Here is a 9825-nt window from a genome sequence, read left to right on the forward strand (position 1 = left end):
CCCAGCCTGAATTTCTACCAGTTCCCTGTTGATACACTGCTGCAGCTGTTTTTGAATGATCTTCGAAAAGAATTTTGCTTCCATGTGATATTAATGATATTGTCCTATAATTTCCACTTTCAGTTGGATCACCTTCCTTGAGAATAGGCATAAATATGCATCTTTTCCAGTCAGTTGGCCAGGAAGCTGCCTTCCATATTTTTCGGCATGGGCGAGTGAGCACCTCCAGCGCTGCATCTGTTTGTTGAAACATCTCAATTGATATTCCATCAATTCCTGGAGCCTTGTTTTTCACCAATGCCTTCAGAGCAGCTTGGACTTCTTCCTTCAGTACTATTGGTTCCTGATCATATGCTACCTCTTGAAATGGTTGAACATCGACTAATTCTTTTTGGTGTAATGACTCTGTGTACTCATTCCACTTTCTTTTGATGCTTTCTGAGTCGTTTAATATTTTCCCCATAGAATCCTTCACTATTGCAACTCAAGGGATGAATTTTTTCTTCAGTTTTTGCAGCTTGAGAAACACCGAGCATGTTCTTCCCTTTTGGTTTTCCATCTCCAGCTCTTTGCACATGTCATTATAATACTTTACTTTGTCTTCTCAAGCCGCCCTTTGAAATCTTCTGTTCAGTTCTTTTACTTCATCAATTCTTCCTTTTGCTTTCACTGCTCCACGCTCAAGAGTCAGTTTCAGAGTCTCCTCTGACATCCATCTAGGTCTTTTCTTTCTTTTCTGTCTTTTAAGTGACCTCTTGCTTTCTTCATGGATGATGTCCTTGATGTCATTCCACAACTCGTCTGGTCTTCGGTCACTAGTGTTCAATGCATCAAATGTATTCTTCAGATGGTCTCTAAATTCAAGTGGGATGTGCTCAAGGTCATATTTTGGCTCTCATGGACTTGCTTTGATTTTCTTCAGTTTCAGCTCAAAGTCGCAGATGAGCAATTGATGATCTGTTCCACAGTCGGCCCTGACCTTGTTCTGACTGATGATATTGAGGTTTTCCATTGCCTCTTTCCACAGATGTAGTCAGTTTGATTTCTGTGTGTTCCATCTGGCAAGGTCCATGTGTATAGTCGCCGTTTATGTTGGTGAAAGAAGGTATTTGCAAGGAAGTCATTGGTCTTGCAGAATTCTATCATTCAATCTCCAGGACTGTTTCTATCACCAAGGCCATATTTTCCAACTACTGATCCTTCTTCTTTGTTTCCAACTTCTGCATTCCAATCACCAGTAATAATCAATGCATAATTTTTTAAAGGAGATTTTGTTATAAAGCCGTCTGAAAAACGGAGTAGTAGCTAGAGGGATATGTAGGGTCAAGAGAAGCCTTTTTAAGTTAGGAGACAACACATGTGAACATTCATGGGAATAACACAGTAGTTAGGAGAATATCCAGAGGCTTCACATGTTCGTCTAACTTTGGCACTGTTCTAGGTCTTGGGGATCCAGAAAAAGAAAAAAAAAATCTGTCTTCATGGACGGAAATTGTATCATGGACAGAAGCCAACCTGTAGGTTAAAAAATGAAAATATGCATTGTATTTGACTGTCCTTATTTAATAACTAGAATCACCATTGTCAAGAGTAGGAAAGCTCAGTATAAGGGATGAATAAACACTCAGGTAGAGGAGATAATCAGGTAGAGGAAGTGCTTGATGGCCACACGGAGACACAGTGGCTGAACCCGGAAAAAGGGAAAAGGACAATGAAATGTTCAAATGGGCAGCAGCCATCAGTCGCACACCCCATCTCCAAGACCATCCCCACTCTTACCCTGGTTTTCTTCACTAAAATTTTTACCTTAAGGCTTTGTATCACTTGTTCCGAATAACTGCTTTTTCTCCTCCCCCCCTTCCCGTTATGGGGGAACAAAGAGGGTATAGGTGTCACTACCGAGGATTAGGGAAATAAAGTCGACAATTGATCTAGATTTGATGTCACACAAGGTATTTTCAAAGTGCGGATGGGTGTACAGTGAGGACAGCAAGATCTTTTTTTAATTAAAGAACTTCCTTTCTTGGCCTATACGGGGATTGAACCCGGGACCTTGGTGTTATTAGCACCATGCTCTAACCAACTGAGCTAACCGGCCACCTGCAGGGATACTGTTTTGTTATTTCCACAAAACTAGGAAGATTCCTCACACCCTCTTCATTCATCCAAAGGATACTCGCTTTTACATAATCTTAACCACGATTATATACATATAACTACGATTAAATGACACTGGTTTTTCAAGCTTCTCTTTATGTTTTCTATTTTCCCTTTCCTCACTCCCGGAAAAAGAAAAGAAACACAAAATCTCTACCTCCAGCAGAGATGAATTGTCTCCTTCTATGGGAAATAAGAGGTTCTGGTTCGATTTCGTCCCAAGAGAAACATTCACTAGAGAGGGCTCCTTCATCCTACTCCAGGAAGCAAACCTTTGAGAAAGAGTCATACACCCCCCGGGAAGGATCTGGTCGATTTGGTCCCCGCTCACGTTGTGAGAATGCCAGTCCTGACAGGAAGAAACGTCCCGGTGGATCTTCCCTGCCTGTTCCGAAATCCTGGGCAGATGACCCTTCTCTGTGTTCGTGAAAACGCCCTGCGGCGTGGATCTCTGTGGGTCCATTTGGCGATTTTATTGTCATTAACCGCTCATGTCCCTCTTTCCTTTCCCTGAGGCTGAGGACTGTGTTGTCTCCTTCTTTACTCCTCTAGGGTCCCGGGTGCCCCCGCACAGCATGGTGGGTTGGTCAATAATTTCAGTTCACGAAAGGGAAAAAGCGTACAGAATGTCCTCGTGGCTGATGGTCAGGTTTTGGAAAAATTAACAAAGGCTGGTAGATTTTGCTAACTGGCCAATATATTCTTTTAATCATTACCTGCAATATTCAAACAGTGGAGGTCATGAAGCTCTGATTATTTCGGAGGTTTCAAGCTGCTGTCTCTGTCCAGCCATCCCCCGAAAAAATGGACTCTGGAGTGGAGAAGCGCAGACACCACCATCTTCTCCCTACTGACCTAGGGGCAACTGCCATCTCTACATTAGGTACTGAGTGTGTGGGTCGGCTATACCAAGCGACGGTTAAGGCAAAACCTGGGAAAAGGCGACTCCCTTCTACATAAGCAAAAAAAGGAACGTTTAGGGAAGATTGTGAAAACGGAGGGAAGAAGAAAGAAAAGAAAAATATATCACAGTTTTCATTCTCCTCCAGTAAATCAAATAAATGGAACAAGAAACTGTAGACGAATTTAAAAGAATTAGGCATGTGTGAAGCCGAATGTAAAGATGTGTGATGTCCCAGGGATGGACAATATAGAGTCCAGTCTTGCAAATCACCCCAGTCCCTGTATCTGGCCTGCAGCTTAACATTCCAGGGTCATATCCCTGCAGCTGCCCGGCCCCTAGTGAGGACCCACGGGCTTCCAGAGTTCGGTCCTGAGGGTCTGGGGCCCTGGTTCCTAAAGTTTAATTTTCTTTTACTAGAGAGGTATACACAGGAGTGTTTTCCATGGGACGACATTGAGGAGTTTCTTAAAATCAAATGATCCCTTCCCTCTTGCCAGCTGGCCAGTGTTTGTAAAGGAATGGTGTCCATGAGGGAAGACTTTGATTGTTATGAATAGTGGAGTTTCGTTGGTAATTTTAATGGGCAAAAAGTATGAGTGAAAGAAGTGTACCGTCACTGTGAGAATTTCCTGGAGGAAAAAACGACTTTGAGATTATCCAGCCTGGGGCATCTAGAAAAACTCTACTCTGTAGAGGGAACTTCCAACTGAAGGCCAGTTCCATCGTAATTGCGATTATCGGGTTTGCCCAGTATAGGAAAGGCCTTGCGATGAAACAAGGTGGGAAAACATCTGTTTTTGAGCTTAGAAATGAACTAATTTTACACAGGAGATTCTTCCTCCGGACCCAACATATAAGAGCGTATATATTGTGACCAACGCACGAACTCTCCTGTCCTCCCTGTGGCCCTGGGTTTGAAAGCAGTAAATTGTGTACCTAGAGAGGCTGACACTCAGGTCTTCGCCCCCTCCAGCCAGTGCCAACTCCTCCCCTGCCCTGTACTTCTGTTTCCGCGTTTCCAAGTGAGTGGAGGTGGGTCTCAAGAGAAGGTCCCGGGCCCATAGGTCCCCCTCTGCATGGAGCCAGTGGACCTGGCTCCCTTCAGATTCAAAGCGTGGAACGTACAGGTTTTCTGCCAAGTGAGGATCTCAAAAGCTTAGAAGAAAAGGGTTCCGCTTTGAAATCGAGCGCTAGTGACTTCCGGTGTCAAGTCAAATGTGATCAGGAGTCTCCACCAATTTTTTTCTTCTTTCCAAAGGTCTGGTTCATTTGGTTTAATCAACATGATGTCATTTATATGTTGACAATTCTTGACAGTGAAAGACTTCAGGGGAATTATTTATATAACTAATGTAAGGTGGCTTAGTGGTTAAGTGCTACGGCTGCTAACCCAAGGTTTGGCAGTTCGAATCCGCCAGGCGCCCCTTGGAAACCCTACGTGGCAGTTCTACTCTGTCTTATAGGGTCACTATGAGTCGGAATTGACTCGACGACACCGGGTTTTCGTTTTTTAAGGATAAAGTAAATTTTAAAAAACTTCAGATGAAAATATTTTTAAACATAATGATTAACATTAATTTCAAAGAGCTTTCGACATAACATATAATAATCTTTGAACACAATATTAAATAGTTAGGACATACTAAGGATATATCAAGATTATTAAGTTTTTTTTAACATCTGAATAGTAATAAAAAATTTCATGGGTAAACAATGTGAATTTCCCAGTTAAAACGCTTTCATGACACGTTGGAAAGAAAGTGTCCACAAACATTTTTGGTATCTTAGGATTCTTACTCTGTCCTACAGGGTCACTATGAGTAGGAATGGACTCCATGCCAGTGGGTTTGGTTGTCTTTGGCTAGGATTCTTGGAAGGGGATTTTTCCACTGAAAGTATTTGCTGCCCTCCAGTGGGGGTTGGTGTAATGTTAAAAAATGGAAGAAAGTTCTTTGGGGAATATTCACTAAGGTAGGAGGCAATGCATCTAGGAAGTCTGGTTGGGTCAAACTTTTGTCTCTTTTGGCTTTTGTACAGCAGAATAAGTCTTATAGGCACATTGATGGATTCCTGGGTCATAGTTAGGGAGGCCTGGAGGCTTTGGGTTGTGCATGTGTGTGTGTGTGGTATTTGAAAAATCAACGCAACCAAATCGATTTTGCAGCATGTTTCAAAAGTTTTATGTTTTTTGGAACATGTGTTGCCCGCAAAGTGTGTATCAAAATTCATGATTCAAAACGTAAATTCAGAAAGACTTCTTGATTCAACATGACTTTCATTGCTGAAAACACATAGCATGAAAATTTTTTTCAAAAGACAAAGTAACAATGTCTTGAAAGGCTAAAACTATTGACATTGATGATGATAGGTTTAAACGAAGCAATATCTCTAACTAAGTCAGCAGTTGAAATAATAAAATCATAACATATAAATTTTAACCCAAAGAAAATTTGGTAATCTCGATCTGACAAAATCTTTCATGTAATTCATAACATTAATGGCATTTTTCTCTTTATGAAATAGAAACAAATCTTTTGTGGTTTCCTATGAGATTTCAAAATTGTCAGGAGTTTATCATATTCTGGAGATTATTGTATTAAAACTCTTACTTCTAAGGCAGATTGCACAATGATAAAATCAACTCTTCAACCCAGCAAACAAGGAAAAGTTTGTTACTTTAACAGAAGAAACTCAATTCTGTGTTTAGTATTTGATACCAAAGTTTTTAAAAATTCTCAGGAATTAACTCATCAGACCTTTACCTGTAGCAATATAAGAGCTTTGACTACATCAATCAAATTCTTTTTTTAACAAAACATTGAAATTTCTTGTCTTTTGTCATGTATTTCTCATTTCATAATCCTTCAATACACATACACAAACCCTCAATATACATAAACATACCCTTTTTATGTGGCATACTGTCTTCCCATTTGGCCTTCTTTTAACTTTCTATAACTTTGCATATCCATCTAAATTCTTTTCCCCTGTTTTTCTTTTTCTCATCTCAGCTACTTAACCACCTTTTGATTTTCTACAACTTTCCTCTAACCTTCTACAAGTATCTGTATCCATCCAAATTCTTTTAAGAAAACACATTGCATATGTTTAAGGTAATCTGAGTTACTTAAAGACATGTTGGAGACTGCTTTTAGTTTGACATATTAGAAAAATATTACATGTTACATGAAAAATTTTCTCAGGATAAATTCATTTTCATTAATTCTTGGCAGTATCAGGACTACTCAATTTCTATAAGCACTTTTTATCATTTTATAATTTAAGCTCTTACATTGAGGTCTCTATGATCCATTAAGTTTAATGTTTGTGAATGGTTTGAGATAAGGCTCTAAATTCAGCCTTTGGCTTGTGGTTATCCAACTGCCCCAGCACTACTTGTTGAAAAGTCTGTCATTTCTGTGTTGAATTGCCTGGGTATCTTTGTAAAAAAAAAAAAATCATCATTGCCTATGAGTCAGAAGATTCTGTGTTTGACTCTGACTGGCTAAATATCTTAGCGAAAAAAATTTCCCAGTTTCCACTTACAGAAATTAATTTAATTTTCTAAAATAAATACTTTTGCTTCTAAAAAATAGTATTAGATTGATTTTGTTGATATTTTTCTCTTTGCTTTATTCTTTAAAATGTTTTTAAAATACCTCATTAAGGACAAGAGAGTCATATAGTCTAGTGAAAAAGATTCTGCTTTAGACTTTGTCTTGAAAACTGATTTCATTCATAGTCAGACAGATCTCCGTTGCACCACTGGCCCTGACTACGGGATCCTTATTCTACTTCATGGGAAAAGAAGCTATTTTAAATAATATTGAGGAATATTAATCTCTTCAATTTATATGCAAGTAAGCTAGTGGCACAGTAATCAATTCACCTAATACCACATTCATCTAAAATTAGTATGTTCATATAATAAATAACTTCCATATTTCAAAATTCTAAAGAAAAGAAATAGTCATAGCATGATTATAATTTTAGCAATTATATTTTTCTATTTTCATTAGCTTTGAGCATTTCAAGAATTAGATCAATGGAAGAATTTCTAATATCATTTCCATTATTTTCTAGTATGAAGATTCATATGCATAAAACCAAAAACCCACTGCCATCGAGGGTTTCGACGGCATAGCGACCCTATAGGAATTCTTGTGCATATCAACTATAAATTGGATATATTTTGTTTTATGAATCACCTATCCTCTAAAATCAAAAGCATGACAATCAAATACACTTCTCACGTAGGCATCACAACTTTTCCTCCTGTCAAGATATCCTGTTGCTGCTACTTCAAAACGATACAGAATTCTCAACTCATGAGCTGCTACCAATCTGGCCTAAACTACCTGTGTCTCTTGCCTGAATTGCGCAGTAACCTAAAAAGCTTCCTACTGCTGGTTAGCAGCTGCCTGCTAAGCCTGCCTTCAATCTTGTTCTCTGTGTTGTGTGCTGAGTTGTGCCTACTAGATCCCTTCTTTTCAGGACCAAGGCATTCATTGCCTCAGCTGCCAGAAGTGTTTCTTCCTCATGGCACAAAGTTGAGGCCCTCTCTAGGAATTGCCCTCAGCTGAAAGGAAGTGCCTCAGTCAAGGTCATGTCTCGTCTCTGAAAGCAGGCCACAGTAATAAACACTCAATGCATGCCTATAAATGCCTGACCCTCTTGCCTCAACTCCCAAGGGCCATCCCATTTCCAGAGCTCCTCATGGAATCAGCTCAGGTCTCTGTTGCTGCCAGTCAAAGCTTTTCCCCTTCTAATCCTGTTTCCCTCACTCCTTCACAGGTGTTGTTCCCATACCATTCCCTAATAAACTTCCTGCACACAAATATCTAATCCATGTGAATACAGATTGTGCCAGGAGTGGTCAAAGAAACCATACCCTAAATGGGATTTTGTAGCTGCAGTACTCTCTGTTCAAGTGGCAATGAAGACCCCATTCCCAGTGCTAAGTGGAATATGGGTGTCCTAAGCATGTTGTAGTAGTGCAATTGTTAAGACATCCATCCATGTCAAACTGGGATAGGATGCCAATGGACCCAGTGGATGCAATAATGCAGACATTTAAGAGCTCTGAGAAAGTAATGGGATTGATGTTCTCCTTAAACTAAGGAGATGTCATCGAACTACTAAGAAAAAAAAAATAGGAAGAAAGAAAAGCTAAAGTTGATTAATTTCCAATTAAGTGCAAAATGGAATAGACAGAGTACCTCTGTCAAGGCATCTAAAAAGACTTTTATCTCCTGAGCCTTACATTGCCCATGGATACTTGGACTGCCAGGATATCTGTAGAGGTTAAAACTATATTGATGCCCAGCCCAGCTGATACATTGTGTTAATTAGACCAAATGGACAAAGCATTTGGAAAGAAGAAGAAGAAGAAAAATGATGGGGACTCCTGATGCCTACCTGCAGGGCCAGGTACATGGGGTGGGAGTGGTTTGCAAGACTGGACTCTATAGAGACCATCTCTGGGACATCCAACATCCTTATATTCTGCCTCATACATGCCTAATTCTTTGCAATGATTCAGGGAAGTTAAGCACTCACAAAGGAAAATATTGCTATTTCCTCGTGACTGACCTGAGAACCAATTGCAAGGCACTAAGCCAAGAGCAGACATTGGCAGGTTGTTCCCAAGGAAACCTTCCCAGAGCAATTAAATGGAACCTAGCCAATAAAGACTCCTTAAACTAATCATGTATCCCCACACATTACATTTCCCACCTTTGACAATGATGCAATTTTTCTTAATTTACTATCTTCTGTAATACTATATTAGAGGTTCCCTGATGGTGATTCAATGTATTCTGCTAGTCTTTTGTCCCCAGTGCACACTGGAAGATCCCTCATTGCAATGACTGTCTTTGTTTTTGTTTTTGCTTAATAAAAATCCCTTTGATTACATTTGAATGGGGTCTTTTCTTCTAAGATGGACAAGATGGTGACAATCAAGGTAGTGAGAAGTAGTCAGAGTCTGCATATATTTTAAAGGTAGAGATGAGAAATTTCTGACAAATTGGATGTGAGGTGTGAGAGAAAGAGTGGAATCAATGATGACTTGAAGGTTTTTTGCCAGAAAAAATGGAAGAACTGAGTTGTCTTTAACTGAAATGGATATAGCAGGATTATTAAACAATTAATTAGGAGTTCAGTTTTAGACATACTTTTATATGCCTAGTATAAAACATCCAAGTTGTAAAGCCAAGGATTCAACTGTGTGTACAAGAATGGAGTTTAATGTAGTGGCCTAGACTGTAGTTACAACTTTGTGAGTTGTAGGCATATAAACCAAAAAACCAAACCCATTATTGTCAAGTGGCTAACTGCTCGGCTGCTAATGAGAACGTCACCAGGTCGAGCTCTCCAGCCATCCCACGGGAGAAAAATGCGGCAATTCACTTTCATACAGATTCAAACCATACCAAACCCATTGCCACTAAGTGAATTCTGACTCAAACTAACCTACAAGACAGAGTAGAACTGCCCCATAGGGTTTCCAAAGCTGGATTTTGACTGCCAAGCTTCTGGTTAGCAGCCAAGCTCCATAAAGATTACAGTCTTTGAAACCCTATGGGGCAATTTTACTGTGTCCTATAGGGTCACTATGAGATTATTTAGGCATATAGATGATTTAAACCATGAGAATGGGTGCGGTTACCAGGGAGTGCGTGTATAAAGAGAAGAGGTTCACGGACCAATCTGTGAGGATACGTGAGTCACAAAACAGTATTATATCCAACTTTACTGTTGAT

General features: G+C 39.7%; 1 non-coding gene across 1 annotated transcript; it reads right to left on the bottom strand.

Moving 5' to 3' along the window:
• Window positions 1-2024: 2024 nt before the first annotated feature.
• On the bottom strand, window positions 2025-2098 carry TRNAI-AAU (transfer RNA isoleucine (anticodon AAU)). The gene has a single exon. It is a non-coding gene; the product is annotated as a tRNA-Ile (tRNA).
• Between the last annotated feature and the right edge of the window lie 7727 nt (window positions 2099-9825).

This window comes from Loxodonta africana, chromosome 1, assembly GCF_030014295.1.
Source record: "Loxodonta africana isolate mLoxAfr1 chromosome 1, mLoxAfr1.hap2, whole genome shotgun sequence".
NCBI lineage: Eukaryota > Metazoa > Chordata > Mammalia > Proboscidea > Elephantidae > Loxodonta > Loxodonta africana.